At 39.4% G+C, this 19,723-nt stretch overlaps 1 protein-coding gene across 9 annotated transcripts in view; it reads right to left on the bottom strand.

Moving 5' to 3' along the window:
- Positions 1 to 19,723, bottom strand: part of ZFHX4 (zinc finger homeobox 4) — a 339,659-nt gene that overhangs the window by 60,088 nt on the left and 259,848 nt on the right. The gene's annotated exons all lie outside the window — the stretch shown is intronic.

Raw genomic sequence — 19,723 nt, 5'->3', positions numbered from 1 at the left:
ATGCAAATACTATTTGTTAAAAAGTTGTCAATAAACCTTAAACTACTCAATATAACAAGAGTACTCTGATGATACACGCTTAAATGTGTGCTATACTCTGAATTATTATCATATACACTGATTTTTTCCTACATGATTTCATGAGGGTATGATCTCATCTAACAGAACTTTCCCAGTCCCTCATAAAGTCAACAGTTTAACGATGGTTGTTTTAAAGTTTATCTCAGTATTCTGTGGGGGAAAGACTTAGGGATACAGACATGCAAACACAAAGATAAATAAATTTCTGAAAAAGAATGCTGATAACATGCAAGTCTAACCTTTATGGAGTAGGTACAAATTCAATCCACCAAAATATAAGCATGGTTGAGTTCCACTCATTTCACAGGATTTACGAAAGATTTGATTTAACAGAACTTAAAGGGGCTTAAGGTTTGCTGAATCATGCCCAGTAGAAACATCAATGAATCAGCTGTCAAAGTACCATATGACTGTGAAATAGTATTTTCAGCATCATCAGTTTCTCAATTGTCCTTACATTATTTGAGGTCCTTTTTATTTAAACAAATCCTAACAATATGGGTCTGTCAGCAAATATAGCTAGAAGTCTTATAAGGTCCTCTGGAAATCAGTTTATGTGGAATGCAACCAAATAATAACACACACACCCCATGTATATTTCCTGAATGGTGAATTATGTCAGATAGAAAAATACATTAGTTTAGCCACCTTATACCTATAATGCTATTTCACCGAATTCTTTATGAAAACTGAATATACTGCTCACGTTATTGTTATTTAAGCCCCCTAAATGAAATAAAGAAAGAGATGAACAATTTAGGATTGTGAAATGAGCCAGTACACAGTTATTTGTTTCACAGGTACACCGACCATGGTCAGATAACTTAACCCCAAAAGAAAATCCAGTATGCTTTAAATATATCTTGACTAAAGCTAAACCTGCTTTGGGGGTGGGGATCAGAACGAGCTTATCAGGGATTCTTAAGAGAGCTCTCTGAAAACAGCAGAAACCAGTTCTTGATTACACAACCTGGCACGAACACAGTTCTTTCTTCTGTTCCTGGTGTATTATGCAAGTTTGATGAGTATCTTTTACCTGTGTCATGCAGACTCAGACATCTGGGATGGTCTGTGACATTCTTCATAAATAAGACAGCAAAGGTATACATTTGCATTGCGCCTGAGGAAGTGTATTTATTAATTATTTTTATATTATTTTCCCAAAGGATCGGTATTGGGATATGTGCTTTTAAACTTCTTCATACATGATTTACAGTTAGGATGCAATCCAATTTGTGCTGGTCTGGGGGGAGTTGGATATTGTGGACTATGGTGCAACTATATCTGGAATACTGTGAACAGTTCTGGTCATCTCACCTCAAAAAGGATATTGTGGAGCTGGAAAAGGTTCAGAAAAGGGCAATCAAAATTATCAAGAGAATGCAGCACCTCCCATATTAAGAAAGCTGAATGGTGGAAGATTCAGGACAGACAAAAGAACATAGTTCATGCATAGTTCATGCAGAACATAGTTAAACTATGGATTCACTCCCACAGGAGGCAGTGATGGCCAGCAACTTAGATGGCTTTAACGGAGGATTAGACAAATACATGGAGGGATTAATGCTATCAATGGCTACTAGCCATGATAGCTATTATTCTGCCTCCATGGTTGGAGGCAGTATGCTTCTGAATACGCAGGAGGCAAGAGTGCTATTGCGCTCAGGTCCTATTTGCAGGCTTCCCAATGGCATCTAGTTGGCCACTGTGAGAACAGGATGCTGGACTAGATGAGCCATTGGACTGATCCAGCAGGTGCTTCTTCTTCTTCATTATCATTATCATTATTATTAGTCGTGTGACACATAAGAAGTCTCCAGGTGATTTACAAAATGCTCTCAAGTTTGATTTCTGAAAGACAGGTGTGGGAACCACAAGTACACGGGCCAAATTAGACCCTACATGGATCTCAATTTGGCCTGCGAAGCAATTTTCCCCAAACCACACCCATCTGACCCACACCTGACATCATATGCGACATAGGCACTGAGACCAGTGACTTTGTGCAACTTGAGCCCATTATTCCATGTCCTGCACTCTGGGACGATTGAGAAGAGATCCTGACCCTCCTCTGTGTGACAACCTTTCAAGTACTTGAAGAGTGCTATCACAGCTTGCTTGTTAAGCGAGGTGGAGTCAGTGTTTGCTGTCAGTGCCAAACAACTGTGAAATCAAGCTCCAGTGGGAGGTTGTGAGATTCCCAGTAGGGAACTCTGTAGTGCAGTTGACCCCTGCCCAAAGTGGTGGTGCTGTAAGCACTTAATCAGCTGTTTGGCACTTATAGCAAGCCTCAATGAGATCAGTAGTTACAGTATTGTAAGCACAAATATTTCTTTGCATCAATTGCCAGACTGAATGCAAAGGATCTTCATCTGCAGGTAAGGTTTGAGCCATTTCTGCAAGGGAAATGTTTTTACTTTGGATCACTTTTGAAGTGTTTGTGACTTCAGGTGATTGATAGGTGGGCAGCACCATCCACCTGTCAAAATCGTCCATGGTGGGTGAGGGTGGAGAGGGTCAGGATCCAACCTGACAGCCAGATCTTGTTCACCATCCCTGTTTTAAGAGAACTAAGATTGGAAAGAGACTGATAAATAGCAGGATTTTCTACAAGGATTTTATCTTTCTTTACAAAGGATGCTATCCACACACAGTTGTGGTTAACAGCAATATTTTCATTTATTATCATGGACTTGGATGGTATCCCATTGTTCTGGTCCAGCAGCACCAATACACATGTAGAGATCCATATTAGAGTTTGCTGTTGAAAGCATATGGACCATGTGTGGTATGGTGGTTGAACTGACCATAGAATCATAGAATCGTAGAGTTGGAAGAGGTGTATTTATTTATTTATTTATTTATTTATTTATTTTATTTCATTTTTAAACCGCCCATAGCGAATAGCTCTCTGGGCGGTGTACAAAAGATTAAAAGTACAGAAATACAAAATATCACAATAAATAAACTGAAACAAAGAGATTTAAAATTGTAACATTAAACGCTTTAAAATGCCTGGGAGCATAGCCAGGTCTTAACCTGGCGCCGAAAAGATAGAAGCGTCGGTGCCAGGCGTATTTCTTCGGGGAGGCTATTCCACAATTCGGGGGCCACTACAGAAAAGGCCCTAGATCGAGTAACTGTCCTCCGGGCTTCCCGATGGGTTGGTACCCAGAGGAGGGCCTTAGACGCTGAGCGAAGTGACCGGGTCGGTTCATAGCGGGAGAGGCGTTCCACAAGATACTGCAGTCCCACGCCGTGTAAGGCTTTATAGGTCAAAACCAGCACCTTGAATCTGGCTCGGAAGCAAATAGGTAGCCAGTGCAAACGGGCCAGAACAGGTGTTATATGCGCTGACCGGCTGGTCCTCGTCAGCAGTCTGGCTGCTGCGTTTTGCACTAGCTGAAGCTTCCGAACTGTCTTCAAGGGCAGCCCTACGTAGAGCGTATAAGGCAGCCTTTCCCAACCGGTGTGCCTTCAGCTGTTGGACCACAACTCCCATCTTTCCTGGCCATTGGCAATGATGGCTGAGGCTGATGGGAGTTGTGGTCCAACAACATCTGGAGGCACACTGGTTGGGAAAGGCTGGTATAAGGCCTTCAAGTCCAACACCCTGCTCAGTGCAGGAATCCAATTTAAAACATACCCGACAGGTGGCTCTCCAACTGCCTCTTGAATGCCTCCAGTGTTGGAGAGCCCCTCCCTCCACGGTAATTGGTTCCATGGTTGTACTGCACTAACAGTTAGGAAGTTTTTCCTGATGTTCAGCTGAAATCTGACTTCCCGCAACTTGAGCCTGTTATTCTATGTCCTGCACTCTGGGACCATCGAGAAGAGATCCTGGCTCTCTCCTGTGTGACAACCTTTCAAGTACTTGAACAATACTATCATATCTTCCTTCAGTTTTCTCTTCTCAAGACTAAACATGCCCAGTTCTTTCAGTCTCTCCTCATAAGGCTTTGTTTCTAGTCCCCTAATCATCCTTGTTGCCCTCCTCTGAACCAACTCGTTTGTCTGCATCCTTATAGAGTGGTCTCCAGAACTGGACACAGTACTCAAGATGAAGTCTAACTAGTGCCAAATAGAGGGGAACTGGTACTCCATGTGATCTGCAAACTATACTATTAATGCCACTTAGAATAGCATTTGCCTTTTTTGCAGCCACATCACACAGTTGGCTCATATTCAGCTTGTGATCAACTACAATTCCAAGATCCTTCTCACATGTAGTGTTGCTGAGCCAAGCATCCCCCATCTTATAATTGTGCACTTGGTTTCTTTTTCCTAAGTGTAGAACTTTGCACTTATCCCTATCAATTTCATTCGGTTGTTTTCAGCCCAATGCTCCAGCCTATCAAGATCACTTTGAATTTTGTTTCTGTCCTCCAGGGTATTAGCTATCCCTCTCAATTTTGTATCAACTGCAAATTTGAGATTTGCCCACATCTCCTCATCCAAGTCATTAATAAAAATGTTGCACTGGGCCCAGGACTGAGCCTTGCAGGACTTCTAGTAATCACGGCATTGTTTTCAAGGTGCTTACAGATTCACTGCTTTATAATCTGCTTCAGAAATTTCCCAGGGATTGATGCCAGGCTGACTGGTCTGTAGTTCCCTGATTCCTCCTTTTTGCCCTTTTTGAAGATAGGGACATTAGCTCTCCTCCAGTCACCCTGCACTTCCCCTATTCTCCATGATTTCACAAAGATAATAAACAGTTGTTCTAAGAGTTCAATACTCTAGGATGCAGTTCATCAGGCCCTGCAGATTTGAAATTCAAAGTAATTAGGTATTCCTTGATCATTTGTCTGTCAATCTCAAGCTGCAATCCTGCCCCTTCACATTTGCCAGGGGGATCATAGACTCTCTTTTGGGAGAAGACTGAACCAAAGAAGGAAGTGAGCACTTCTGCCTTTCTTTGTCACCTGTTATCATTTTGCCATCCTCATTGAGTAGCTGTACCACCACTTATTTTATCTGTTTTTTTTACTATGGATGTACTTGCTAACGTCAGCTCATTGTCAGCTTTAGCCTTGCTGATGCCATCCCGTCAATTCCATGCTACCTGCCTGTACTCCTTTTCGGTGGCCGCCCCTAGGCTGTGGAACTCCCTTCCGAGTGAGGTGTGATCAGCTCCCTCCTTGCTGTCTTTCCGGCGACAAGTAAAGATTGTTTTATTTCAACGGGCATTTCACCTTGTGGGTTTTCCCATCACAGTGTTGCAAAAAAACCTGCACTTGGCTGAATTTTCTCTTCTCTTAAAGATACAGAATCATTCTCAAGACCTAAGCCTGGCAACCCTATTTGCCATGGATCTGCAATGGCAGAGATTTGAGGGAAGTTTTATGCCTTCACTGGCTTTTGATCCTCATTATTTAGCAAAATAATAAATCGTTAAATATTAGGAGCTTAAACTGAAGAATTATCTACTATTTTGGTATTTGGATTACTCTCATGCAAAATGTTTACTTTTTAAAGTATACTATATAATAACCTTGCTAATATATTTCTTTGTATTAGTGAAGGTGGGGAATCCGTTGCATTTTATGGAGCAAGGTGTACTGAATTCTCTGAGTCATCCTTATCCAATGTACATTGTGTCTTCCCAGAGATGCAACAAAATTCTCTCTCTCTTGAGAGCTATTAAGTAAATTTGTCACTAGGGTCAGAAAAAAATGTCATTTGCAGTACACGCTTTAAATGGATGATTTTTTTCTAGCTTACCCAGAATGGCATTGACTTGACAAATGTGAGAAAGTCCACAGCTGTGAGATGGGGGCTTAGGTTGTGGGCTCTTGGTCAATTGAAAGGTTGCATTAAATGTAAATTATAGGACTGTTACTTAGATATATGCCTTTCTCAACCAGGTGAAAGGCAAACAGGTCCTGTACTAATTCACAGATGAACTTGCTGGCATGTGCAAGCAAAGAGGCAAGTCATTATAACCTTCATGGAAAAGTATTTCATATAAAACTATGCCAAATTTATCCTGTTTTCTTTTTTATATGAAAACTATTATGCTTTCTCTTTTCATATATATTAGCCAAACTGGCAGTAAATATCCCAGTAACAATTGCCCTTTATTAAACATTTAAAAAAACAAATCCCTTTGTTTTCACTTATTTTCCTGTTAATATATACAGGTTATTATTAACACCAACATCACAGTTTCATCTGCACAAACACCAAAGGGTAAAAAAAGTCACACACACACTCTCTAACATGACCTGTAGTTAGACAGAAAACAGTTTTCCCAGTCATCGCTTGGCTTCCTGACTGTGACCTCTGAAAAGCATTGGAGGCCAGGGTTAATGGCCTTTCCAATCTCTGTGATAAGAATTCATTTTGTTCTATTACCAACAGTTATCTCAGGAGCCTGCTGCATCACTTCAGCAGGGTTCAATCAATGAGAGGACCTAATGAAGTAACCAGCTGTAGCTCTATTTCACCTGGTCAACTCTATCAGACAAATAAGATCTATCAGTCACACATCTTAAGGCCAATCCTAGAAACAGCATCTTCACAAACTGAACCTCTATGCATATGAACTAATGACACCTTACAATTTCTTTTTAATCTTCACTTTTAATGTGGCTATTCAAACACACAAAATGGAATAAAAAGTTCAGAAATGTTGCAGATTCAAAGAATACTAACATGATTTTGTATTGATAGCAAAACCTTTACTGCCTCAGAGTCTGGATTCTTTGCAATGCAGGGTTAGAAACTTTATACACTTCCTTAATCTCTTACAGAGGCAAATAATTTTTTGCAAATACAAAGCACAGTGGATTCTTCCCTAAGCTCTTCATTATTAAAGGCTGTGTAGAGGAAAAACCATGTACATATGGAGATGTTTGCATTCCGACTGCAAGACTGGACTGAAGCACCACAAGTAAAAGTGATATTACATATAAAATAAGTGGGATAGACACATGTGTTCCACAAACTCCACAAAACCCCATAGTTGGTTCTCTTTTAGGTAGTGCAACATTGCTTAGCCACTAGGCAGGCAAGGCCACTTCAAAGTCAGTTCAGATGGCAATGACCACACTTTCTTCTCTGCCCTGACAAGGTGTGCTGTGTAGGATCTTAAATTAATTTGGTCTTAGCGGTAACCATGACTGCTATTGCTCCAGCTCTAGACACAAAGTAAGAGCAAGGGAAGGAGTTGTCTCGCTGCATCAGGGCTGGGACTAGTATCCTATGCTCTGCTCTCCTAAGGAATGGGCCTATATATAGATCTATATATATACCAGGAGTGGGAAGCCTCCAGGCTGCAGCCATATTAAACCTAGCATGGGTCCCAATTTGGCCTGCGAGGCCGTTTTCTCCAGACCACATCCACGTAACTTACACTGGAAGTCATATGCAGTGTCAGGTGTGGGGCAGATACAGGCACAGCTGCAAAGGAACAATAGGAAGCCTTAAAGAATATGTCTAATTGTGTGTTGGCAAGCAAGGGACATCAGTTGATTGCTGCTTACAGTAAGCCCTGGTGGGATACATTGGGTCACACAATGTCACTGTGACATCACATGATCAGTTAAAGAAGTATGTTGGGCTTGGGAAGGTATATACTAATAACAAACCAATCATCTGAGTGACTTGAGAGCTGGTTATGTAGCCAAAATGACACTATCCACACAAGGGAGGTACACATCAAGGTGTTCGCTTGGGGAATTCCTACCTATCGGCCTATTGACAGGGGCAGATGGCGGTGGCATGAGTGGCAGCGTGAACAGGTTCCTGCAGGGTCCCTGCAAGGTTGCAAGAAAACAAAAGAGAGACAGCAGCGGGCAAGCTGCTAGTGCTTTATTTTGAACACCTTCGCTACTTGGGATCTGCACAGAACAGAGTTACTGGCAGAGGTGCAGTTGTGCCACCTTTATTTTTGAAAAGCTCTGGAACTATTTAATGCCGTCCACTTGTCTCCGCTGCCGCATCTTCCTTGCCACCCCCCCCGCTGGGTTTTTTGTTGTCCACTTTGGTGGATGGGCAGCTATATCATCTTCATCTTTGACAGCCCCAGAGCCACCATGTGCCGCCTGTCTGTCTTCACTACCATGTCACTTTTTGCCGACACCCTCCCCGCTGAGCCTCTTGTCATCCAGCCCAGTCGTGATGGCGGACCCGTACCAACTCTCCGATGATATGAGCTCTGACGCCGGGACCTCTCCATGGGCAGATCCATCTATGCCAAGCAGGCCTCCACCCCTTTCCTCTCCTTTCCTCTCAGAGCCTGTCGTTTCCATCTCTCCCGTGGGCAGACCCACCCATGCCAAGCAGGCTTCTACTTCTTTCCTCTCCTTTCTTTTTGAGCCCATTTTTTCCACCTTTGCAACCACCTATGAGAGCCAGAACGTCGACTGCTTCATCCCCATGATTAAGTTGAAGTACTGCTTACTGTAGACACCACCTATGTTGGCAAAAAGCTGGACTGCTCCTGCTCCTTTTCCTGTATTAGGACTGGCAGATGCAGTACTAGCAGGACACCTCCGTGGTATCATGTTTTGATGTCAACGTATTGATGTAAGAACTAGAAGATATTGTCTAATTGTTAGGAATTTATTAGGAAAGTGTGATTTGTTGTATTTTCATTGAAAATTGTTATTGTTGCTTTTTAATAATGTTATTACCTTGTTATTTATTTTTTGTAAATTGTACTGTCTTTATTGATATGTATTTCTATATTTGTGTTTATTTTTTGTAAGCCGCCTTGAGGGCTTTTTGGCCAAAAGATGGGATAGAAATAAATAACAACAATAATAACAACAACAACAGGCTTGAGATTACCCTGAATTTTTTGAAGTAAAATAAATCTCAGGTGGGGGAACTTTATGGAGGGAGCCTCCCTACTGGGCCAGTGAGGACTGAGCATTCTCAGTACCTAAAGCTGACAGACTAGGGATGGGGAATGGAAAACTGTGGGAAGATTAACATATGGAGTATCCTGGAAGAGGGCATGACTGTCTGGCTAGAACCTTGAAAAGGATCCTTACAGCATTATGTTTTAAGCCCTATTTCAGCCTTTCCCAACTAGTGGGCCAGCAAATGTTGTTGGACCACAATTCCCATCTTTCCTGACCATTGGCAATGCTGGCTGAGGCTGATGGGAGTTGTGGTCCAACAACATCTGGTGGCCCATCTGGTGGGAAAGGCTGCCCTATTTGTGCCTCCAAATAGCAAACTTAGGTGGTTGAGTTGAAGTGATATAGGTCCACACAAGAGAGTAGTTTCTACATAGTTTTTTTTTTTGGGGGGGGTCCCTAGGTATGCAAAAGTGTAGAATTTTAAAAATTAAAAGAATGTTTTAAAAAACCAAACACCTTTGAGGTCCCAGGATTTACAAATTGTTGATAGCAGTTGATTCCATAGCATGAAAACATTGTCTAAAGTAATCAGAGGTTGGGCAGACTGTGAGAGCCTATCAGTTTAAGTCTATGGTTCACAGCAGTTCAGACAAAGAGTATCAGTTGAGAAATAAAGGGGAATGGAAGATATGGATGTTTCCTTCTGAAGCTTCTCCTCCCCTTGTGATAGAAATGGCCTATGGTCATCTATTTATTATCCAAAATGTTTGACTTCACCACATAGTAAGATATTAGTACTACTACTATTATTAATTAATTCATGAATCGCCTTTTACATGAATCTCAAGCAATTTACAAACAATCAAATACAAAATTATACATGCTACAAATATGCTACAATTAGTTGGGCCTACCAAATTTCAGTGGAAATATTTACTGCTCTATTTCCAGATCTATAAATTGACTGGTCTATTTCTAAGGCTAAAGTAATATTATTCTGGTTTCAAAAGAAATTCTCCCCCAACTTCAATTTACAGTTATATTTAAATGTAAACATTTCTATAAACAAATAAATATAGAAGACCAATACACAATCTACATGGTCCATTTAAGAATAACCAGTTCTAATTATTTTATATACAAGGTATCCATTTGAGTCTGTTGCTGAATCACAAAAATACTATAGAAAGCCAGGCAAAAAAGTCCACCTCTTTTTAGGTATGCAGGAAATCATGTATAACAAAGTTTTATTAAGTTAATCATGTCCTCTTAACATTAATTTGTATCCTAGGTCTGCTGTAAGGGATGCATGTTAAAAGTGTTAAACATTTTAAATGAACCATGCATACTTGTTGCTGCTGTTAGTATTAGTATTATAGTTATATGCATTTGCTAGGATCCAAAGGGCTACTTTAGACATGCCCAAGGACTTAGGCTGCAATCTAATACACACTTACCTGGGAGTAAGTCCAATTGAACCTAATGAGGCTTACTTCTGAGTAGACATGTATTGGATTGAAGCCTAAGTGTCTTTTGAACTGCAGATTTCTATGCCATATTACAAACTGCTTTTGAAAGTCCTTTCAGTTTCAAAAGTTGTTTGCCATGTGGCTCAAGAAACACAAGTTCAACAATCCCTGGACACATCAAACTACTTGTGTGGTTCATTGGATCCTAGCTAATGAAACAAATTCTTATTAATCCCAACTTTCTTTAAATAAAGTAAAAATCCATTTGAATTTATGACATTTAAGAATGTATTTTTCTCTAGGGATACTCCTACCTGTATACCCCTGACAGAGGGATCAAATGTCTATGTTACATATGTAAACAGATAACTTTATGCCTAAGAGGCATTTTGGGAACATCTGTCAATTTTTTTATGGAATGCACTGATTGTGGGCTATTGATTGCATTTAAACAAAGTTGTTGTGAAAAAAATCAGCTAACAATTCGTGTAGAAAGGGTTGATCAATATTTAAATGACTCTCCTTATTGATTTAAAATTAACTTTCAATTAAGAGATCTATAGGACTCTTAACTGCGACACTTATCCATTCAAGAGAAAATAAAGGTACATTTATCGATACACTTAAATAGAAGTGGCTGGTTTTCTATTGATTCAGTCATTTGTGCTGGGATTCGTTAGCGTCATCAGGCTTTAACTCGCTTACTAGTTCTTTCCAGTGTATAGTACTGCAAGATGAAGGAATGTACGGTACATGGGAAACACAGAAACCCAAGCGAGTTTATAGATAAAAGGTAAGGTGTCTTTATGATTTTTAATTCTTTTAAAATAAAAGCTGTAAGTCTTCTTCCAGAGACGTACCCTGGTAAAACTGTGCTTACTTAAGTGAAAAATACATGTTTGTGTACATGTAGCAGGACTGTAAAATGAATGGAGTCTTTGCCTGTTGTTCCTGTGAATTAGCAAGTTCAGTACTTTGTCTTTCATTAAAAATATATCAAAGGTCTTTTCAGTAATTATGCAACATTTAAGGATGGCATTAAAATTTGTGTTTTAGAATGTCCAAATATACCAATATAATGTGTGCAGATGGGTGGAGGTCAAATGGGTCCAATGTGTGCTGTGGTGTATTTATGTGTATGGAAATATATTAAAGAGAGATGTGCAACACAATCTTACATATTTTTTTTTTGTTAGTAAGTCCAATCATGTTCACTGGGGCTTAATCTCAGGTAAACGTGCATAGCACTGCAACCCTAGAATGCAAAGGTCTTTTCACCCTAAAAGCTCTTACTAGGGAGCCCCATTGAGTACAGTGCGAATATGCATGTAATTTCTGAGTAAACATGCATAATATCATGGTTAGTATCCAACATGGTTGAAAAAGCAAGCATGCTATTGCTGTGCATTGTGATATAAACTTACTTTAGAGTATATAACAAAGTTATGCATTTTTTCTTCAAACATACAAGAAGAAAGAGGGAACAGATTTACATATTCATTCATTTTATCTGTATGTTGCCTTTCCAAAAAAAATTGTGCTCAAAGTGGCTTATTTTCTATACCCTAATTTATGCATGGATTATCAATGCCATTGGAACATATTAAAGCAAGAACACTAAATTTTCTGAATACCAATTAAGGTTGTAGTCCAACAATACCTACCTGGGAGTAAATCCCATTGAACTCAATGGAATGTCTAAATTGATGTGCCAGGGATTGCACTGTAAACTAAGTATATAATGTGAACAGACAGTATCAAGTCAAATGTATACTGGATTTATTTTCATTACAATCAGTCTAGAACACTTTGAAGACACTCTGTTTTGTGCTTACCAAGAATAGAAGACAACACAACTAAACAAAAATATTGATTTAAAGAGAAACATTACGTTCTCAGTATTAGTTCATGCTGCCTTTTGCTCTACATTATTCTGCTTAGAAACAAAGGAAGGCAACAGTGAAATGAATAGATTGCTATTTGTTTCTGTCTGTCTGCGAGGCAAAGATTCCATATGCAACAATGCAGTATTATTTGATGTGAGGCATGGTTAACTGAGGATGACGTTAGACGGCCCTGGTTTTGTTTTTCAGTCTTGCTCTTTCATGTGTGGGCGCGCTCTCATTTTCTCATTGCCCAGAAATATCTGTATACTGAACCAATACTATTTTAGGTTGACCCAGTCATTACCTGTTTATTTTCTGTGATGCAATATCAGGCAGGAAAATGCAAACAGTTTAATTATCTTAAAACATCAGACCATTTTCAGTTAATATTATCTATTTATAAAGTTTGAAAAAAAATGAGTTTACAGTCAGTTTGTCACTGACCATGCAGAAAATGTATTTAAATAAAAAACAAAACAAAAATCAAGTCCATTTTATATCACCTATAAACACAATACTTGTTTTGCAAGCAATTTAAAAAAATTAAATGCACCTCAATCCCATCAGAATTAACAGCACTTAAGCATTTAGCCCTGTACTTAAATCCTATTAAATTTCAACGGGATTTACATGCACTTATACTTTCTCACACAAGCACTCTGTGTTCTTTTTATGGCCACTTCAATTTGAATTGTCCTAAATGTTTAGTTCTAGATTGGTGGATTGACTGAAATCAAGGAGATTGAAATCATTATTTAAATCACCCTGAGACAAAACTATTTTAAATTAAATTTCTACACATACATTGGTTTGTTTAACCATTAAAACATGAATTTTTGAAACTAATGAACCTTTTTTCCTCCTTAGCCTTCCGAAAGTAATCCAAAACTTTTCCTTGTGCAGCCTGTTCTGCATTATTGTGTATTAACATATGGACTGTGAAATTAACAGGCTTCTCTTTGTCTCTGTCCGTAACACTAAGCAATGCCTTTTACTTAATGTCTACATTACCAGAATACTTCAGTAATGAAGGTTGATAGCTACTAGGCAGATTAGTCTTTTGTTTTTCTTCATAGATCAATCCATATTGTTTGGCCAGTAGGTAGAATCATTAATATGCATAAACTGAGAACTGAGCACAATGCATAGCTCAGATAACTGGCAGAGCACAAAGCAGGATAATAAGATGGCTCAAGTGGACTCAGTGGCTCATCTGGATTATCTGACGTTTTTGTTTTTTTAAAAAAAAAACACTGTTTTTTTATGTTCCTTTGAAAATTAATGTCATATACCAACAATGGGCTCAATCCAGCCCTACCATGGGTACATCATCAAAACATGGATGAAACTCCATAGGGCATGGCAAATTTTTGTTCTCTCCCATATTCCATGGCACACATTCATGGGCACTTTGTGCACAAGGATATTATGGAAGAACAGCTCATTCCCCATATTTTTGCACAGCTATCCCACCTCCACTGAGGGTCAGAGCTAATGATAGAGCATCTGCTTTGTGTGCAGTAGGGCCCAGCTTCAATCCCTGGCATCTCCAGGTAGGGCTGGGAGAGAATCCTGTCTGAAATCCTGGAGAGCCACGGCCAGTCAGTGTAGACAACACAGAGCTAGATGGATCAATTGCCTATCTCAGTATGAGTCAACTTCTTATGTTTACTTGGCCAAAAAATCCTGCAGTGGAAGCAGGGAAAGAATAGGGATCTGTTATGCCCTGTGGGGATCCATCTACACACAGAAATTGCACCAACTGTGGACTGGATCAAGACCAATTTCCTTAGCAAATTTTACAAAGGCAGATTAATTTTTTTTGGTAACACCATAGGAACTACTTTACTATTGTATTTCATATTCCATTCTGGGAACATAGAAATGGAAGAATCACATGGATACTGTGCAATTACATAGAACTAACAATGTTAGTGTCTCTCTCTCACACACACACCCACACACACAATCTGGTAACCTGATGTTAGCATGGTTCATCTCAAATGATCCTGCTCTACCCACATGGCTCCTCAATTTGTATGTTATCAGAATACTATGTGTAGCAGCCCCAATGGTAGTGGCTTCAATGTCATTTCAGTCGTGTGAATCAGCCCTAATTCTGTAATTCAGTTATATCAGTATATAGATTAAACCAATTTATGTTCCATTTATTCCGCTTTCTGAAGAAACTAACATAAATCTAAGAATTTCAGATTAACTAGTTTACAGAAACACACAAGGCACCATTATTTCTTGCTAAAATGAGTGAAGGGTAAACAGGACTGCATCTGCTGCTCCTGCTCCAATGCAGTGTGATCTACCAGCCTTCCTCCAGACTTTCATCCATTCAGTGCAACCTCCGCAAAAGGGAAGCTTATGCGTAAGCATTTTTACATATGTAAGCTTCCACAGGAATGGGACTCCCATTTGCATGGAAACTGACACAGATACAGTTACATATTTCCCTTTTCAGATGTTCTGCTCAGTATATGCTGGAGGGGGGGGTCAGCAAAGATTTATATTGGGTTCAGGGCTAAAAGGTGCAGTATCTCTCCCCTTCCATACATTTAGCCTGTTTGCAGAATCGACTTTGTAAAAAAAGCTACTATTTGAACACCAAAGCGGTAAGAACATTTTTTGAACTGACAGGACAAGAAAATAATTCCATTAGTACTGCCTTTAACCACACCAGCCAAAATCATACCAGCCAAAGTGTCAGAGAGTATATTCAAAGTTCAGTCTGAAAAGTTTGAAAAAGTTCCTAAAACATGTTTGTAAAATATGTAAAATGTTTTAAAGTGAATAAAAAGATTCATGAAAAATATGATAATGTGTTAAGCTCTCAAATAATTAATATGGGATTATGAACTAATCTTTTTTAAAAAACTCCTTTATATCAATTCCGCTTTAATCTCTGTTAAGAGTTTGCTTACACCAAGTAGGCTTCAGCCAACCCTAAAACATTGTCTATCATTTTCACTGCAGGGTTCAGAAATTATTTATTCACCTAGATGTATAAGTAAAACAATCTTGGACACCTGAGAACTTATCTATGGATTCTGTATTTCACATTCTTTCCATATATCTATATTCAGATGGAAGAAGGACCATGGAAACCTAACAATCTATTTCTCCTCTGAAGATAGCTGTTATAATTTTAATGAAATGAAATGTACCCTGGTACTACCAGTTGGGCGGATTTTTCCCTTTTTCTTCTGGAATGGGACCTCATAACCTAATTGAAGCAGGAAAGCAGATCTTTTTTGAGGATGAACCGCACTGGGAAAACAATGGGAATGTAACCAATGTATGCCTAGGAGGCAGAACAAGTGATACCTTACAAATAATGGAAATAAATGTTATCTAATTTCTGAAATTCCCTTATCAAGCTTGATCTGTTTCTGTGGAGTGTTGTTTCAGCACTCTTTTTGTATTTCTTACTAAAGACCAAAGTCATCGCTGATAAGGCTTGATTTTAGATACATGTGTAATATTCTATGATATCTTATGTTATAGGTAGTTCATTTAAACCTTTGCTCTGTTCTGCCTAGGGCATTCCTACACCACAATTTCAGAGAATCTTCATATCACTTTAACCAAATTGTGACAAACACACATGAATAATTGCAAGAAGTGCTGCCACAGGGTATAAAATTGTTTCTGTATTCAAGATGCTATACTCACTCCCTTCTAGTGATCACTGCTGAGGCATGAGGTTTGCAGACTAAATATACTATAATCCTTGCATATTACAATACATAAAATATTTGCATTCATGTTTGTGTAATGCATTTTACTTGCAACAGCATCTGCATCAAGAACAAAACAAGGAATATTTTTCAGCTGACAAGTTCTCTCACAGTGTGCAAATATGCAAAATTTCAGCCTCTCTCATATTGTACTGATTTAATTTAGAATTAAATGGAATGGAACTAAACTTCAAATCACAAATGCCCCACACCTTGAATCAATGGATGCTAAAGTGATTGGTTCTACCTTAACATGTGTATTAATTTAGAAACTTTCCTTTCCAGAAAAAAAAAGAAAATTATCATATAAATTTACAGTTACACTGAAATTGATTGATTGACTGATCGATTACATTTATATCCCACCTTTCTTCTAAGGAGCTCAAGATGGCATACATGGTTCTTCCTCACCCCATTTTATCCTTTCAGAAATATCCATAGGATTGCAGCATAACATGACTATAGGATATACAACTGCACTAACATCAGTCATACTCTTGCACACCACTGATTAGTTTGGCTTTAGTGGAATAGAAAATTTTAATCTTCTCTTCCTTTAAAAAAAAATTCTGAGGAAGTAAACCCTCTCCCATCTGCACATGGAGCTTGGTTTTTCCTCAAAGCTCAGGAGATTCCAGCAACAAAATCAATGTATGCATGTTCAGAGCAGTTTTCAGAGTTTTGTAAGACAAATCTTTCAAATGGGAGCTAGTTTAATGCTATTGAGCTGAGTTTCGATCTGACAGAGTGAGTGAACAACACAGAAACAGTTCACTTACCACTGCTCACACTACAGGAGGTTGCAATCAGGTACAGCTCTGTGCAAATACAGCTGTGCTATCTGCTATTTTTCAGTAAACTCTACCTCACCTAATCCAACAGTCATTTGTTTAAACAAACAAACAGATACACAGTTATTATGAAGTGTAATTGTTTAGATTCCCCCCTCCTACAGTAATGAAGTGCAATTAAGCCTATTCCAGTAGCTTATATGTAAAGCTATGCAGGTACCAGGAAGCATTATATATCTGATTTTCCTCCTGGATAAGTCAGTTGTCCACACTTATATAAAAAAATACATGTGCAATCTAGGCTCATTTCACATGTACTTCTGCTTAGATAGAGCCTCTTCGCATACGTAGAAACTTGGATGCATGACAGTGCAGCGAGGGTTTCTACATGCATATTATAGAGTTTGTTAGCTTTGTACCAAATTAAATAACTGCAGTTCTGCACAAGATTAAGGACAGGTTGCTTTCCATGAGCAGTAACTTTTGAAGTCACACCATGGGATCTATATCAAACTGCGTTAACAGATTATCCTATACATAATGGATTTCAGGGCCATCACGCTTAAGAGAAGTTGCAAAAATCTTGTTTCTGACAGCATAGTAGTATGCAAGGCCAGCACCAGAGGGTGGCCAGGTTGGGCCCTGGCTGAGGGCCCCTGCAGCCTAGGGAGGCCCCTGAAGGGCCCCTCCTTAGGGGGGAGGGTAGCACTCTCATTCGACAATCTGTGGCGTTGACTCCTGACCCTGCCACAGATCACAGAGAGGAAGCCTCCAGCCCCCACTACAGACTGCGCAGGCCCACAACACTTGTCTGCACGCCCCACAACTTTCCTGTTGCCATGAATGCTGTGTGCACTGCGCATGCATACCTGCCATCAACCAAGATGACAGCAGAGGCTTTCCTAAGGGCCGACGCCTCTGCCACCATCTTGGTTGATGGCAGGCATATGCGTGTGTAGCATAGCATGTATGCGTGCCATCAACCAAGATAGCCATGGAGGCATCAGCCCCTTATGGAGGCCCCTGCCACCATCTTGGTTGATGGCAGCCCTGCACACATAGCGCACAGGGCATTGACATGAAGCGATGGGAGAGATAGGTGGGGCTTGTGGGCGAGACCAAGAGCCCAGTCATCCCTTCGCAGCCCTGGTAGTATGGGAATCCATGACATACCATTATAGATCTTTCTAGGCAACCCAATTATAAGAGAAATACCAATGCGTAGTCACTGAAAAAGTGTAGTCACTGTAACGATAAAAAAAGTATTACTTTCATAAGTTTTCATTATTTTAATTAGGTTTGTGCAGGATTTGTATTCAACTCCTGGGAAAATAATAAAGTGGTTATTTGTCATACTGTTTTAAATTTAATCTATAATGGAGCAGCCACTGCAGATTATAGATAATTTGCTCTCACTCTCACTCGGTTTATGGTTACACTTACATTGGCTTTGTGCATGTATGATGTGTATCCTTCTGACTTAAGGTCAGAGCTATGATGGCCATCATGCTTACTTCAGATACATATGTAGAACATATTCTGTACTCTCCTCCTAAAAAATCTTACATAATTTCTTCTCTACTCCATTTTGGGTTCTAAAAGTTTTTTCTAAACCATTCCTTTTAAAAATGAACCTGGGTAACTGAGTATCTATCCATTTGGAAGTAAAATCAGACAACTCCAAAATAAGTGAATGGTTCCTACAAGCTCGTTGAACTTCCTAGGTATGCAGAAATATAAAAGTCTGTACATTACATCAAAAATGTTTTTTAAAGATACCACAAATAGTTGGACAAGAATCTGAGGTTCCAAGGCTGAGGGCAAAGCTAGAGTACCTAATACCATTGTGTCTGGAGAAGAATCCAGATTCACATTTGACATCAAAGACAGGAACTTCTGTCTTTACTTCTGCCATTTGTGTGTATGGAGGGCAGGAAGAGAACAAAAGCTGCTGCCCATTCCTATCCTGGGTTTCTCCATTGTTTTCTGTGGGTACATCTCTCACTTCCACTGTGTGTGAGTGGTGGGGTCAAGGAGGCAAGAGTCTAAGGAACCAGAAATTTAGTCTACAGTTAAAACTAAACTTGACACGAAAAATGTGAGGGTGTCAATGCAGGGCTATAGAGGGAACTGGTTGACACCCAAAATGTATATTTTTAGGACCCTCATTTTCTGTGACGTTGTTTAAATTGTTTTTAACTCTTTTAATTATGTGTTTTCAAATTGTTGTAACCCACCCTGGGACCTCTGGGTGAAGGGCAGGTAAGAAATAATAAATGATGATGATGATGATGATGATGATGATGGAGTCTGAAAGATTGGAAACTTCAGGGTCCATAACGAGGGTCTTTGGGGAACTCTGGTTTGACATGAGTGGAGTAAAACTCACCCACTTAGTAAGATCTGTAAGAGAATGCCATTGTTGGGAAAAACTGGCACAAAACCACATGGCATCCTGTGCTCACTACAAGAACAGGGAACTAACACAGCACAGTACAACCGCAAGAACAAGGAACTAATTTGTTGCCTAAAGTATATAGTAAACAAGTTCTTGAGGTCAAGGTGAATGTGAGCTTCCCCCCCATCTATTAGTGCCAATGATGTACAATTTTAATAATAAAAGTTTCTAGGTTTTCATGTATTACATTCAAGAGGGATCCCCAGGAGGGTGAAGAGCTTGAGATATATTAAAGTTTAAGTGTGATCTAGATAGTTAAGTGTGATCTATTCCATTTAAATGGTAAAGAAGCTAGATCATATAGTATTTTAGTTTAAATATTTTAAAAGGGGAGATCAGAGATTGTGGGTGCTTGTAGATAAAAAGTGAGAGACTTCAGGTAGCTGAAAGAAATTGTGGGGACCATGGAACATTTAATGAAGATTAGAAGAGGAGTTAAGTTAGCAGAAATATTAAATGTCTTTGCACTTTTGGAA

Source organism: Rhineura floridana, chromosome 1, assembly GCF_030035675.1.
Source record: "Rhineura floridana isolate rRhiFlo1 chromosome 1, rRhiFlo1.hap2, whole genome shotgun sequence".
Taxonomy (NCBI): domain Eukaryota; kingdom Metazoa; phylum Chordata; class Lepidosauria; order Squamata; family Rhineuridae; genus Rhineura; species Rhineura floridana.
The sequence above is the reverse complement of the archived record's forward strand: the minus strand, read 5'-3'. Positions and strand labels throughout refer to the sequence as shown.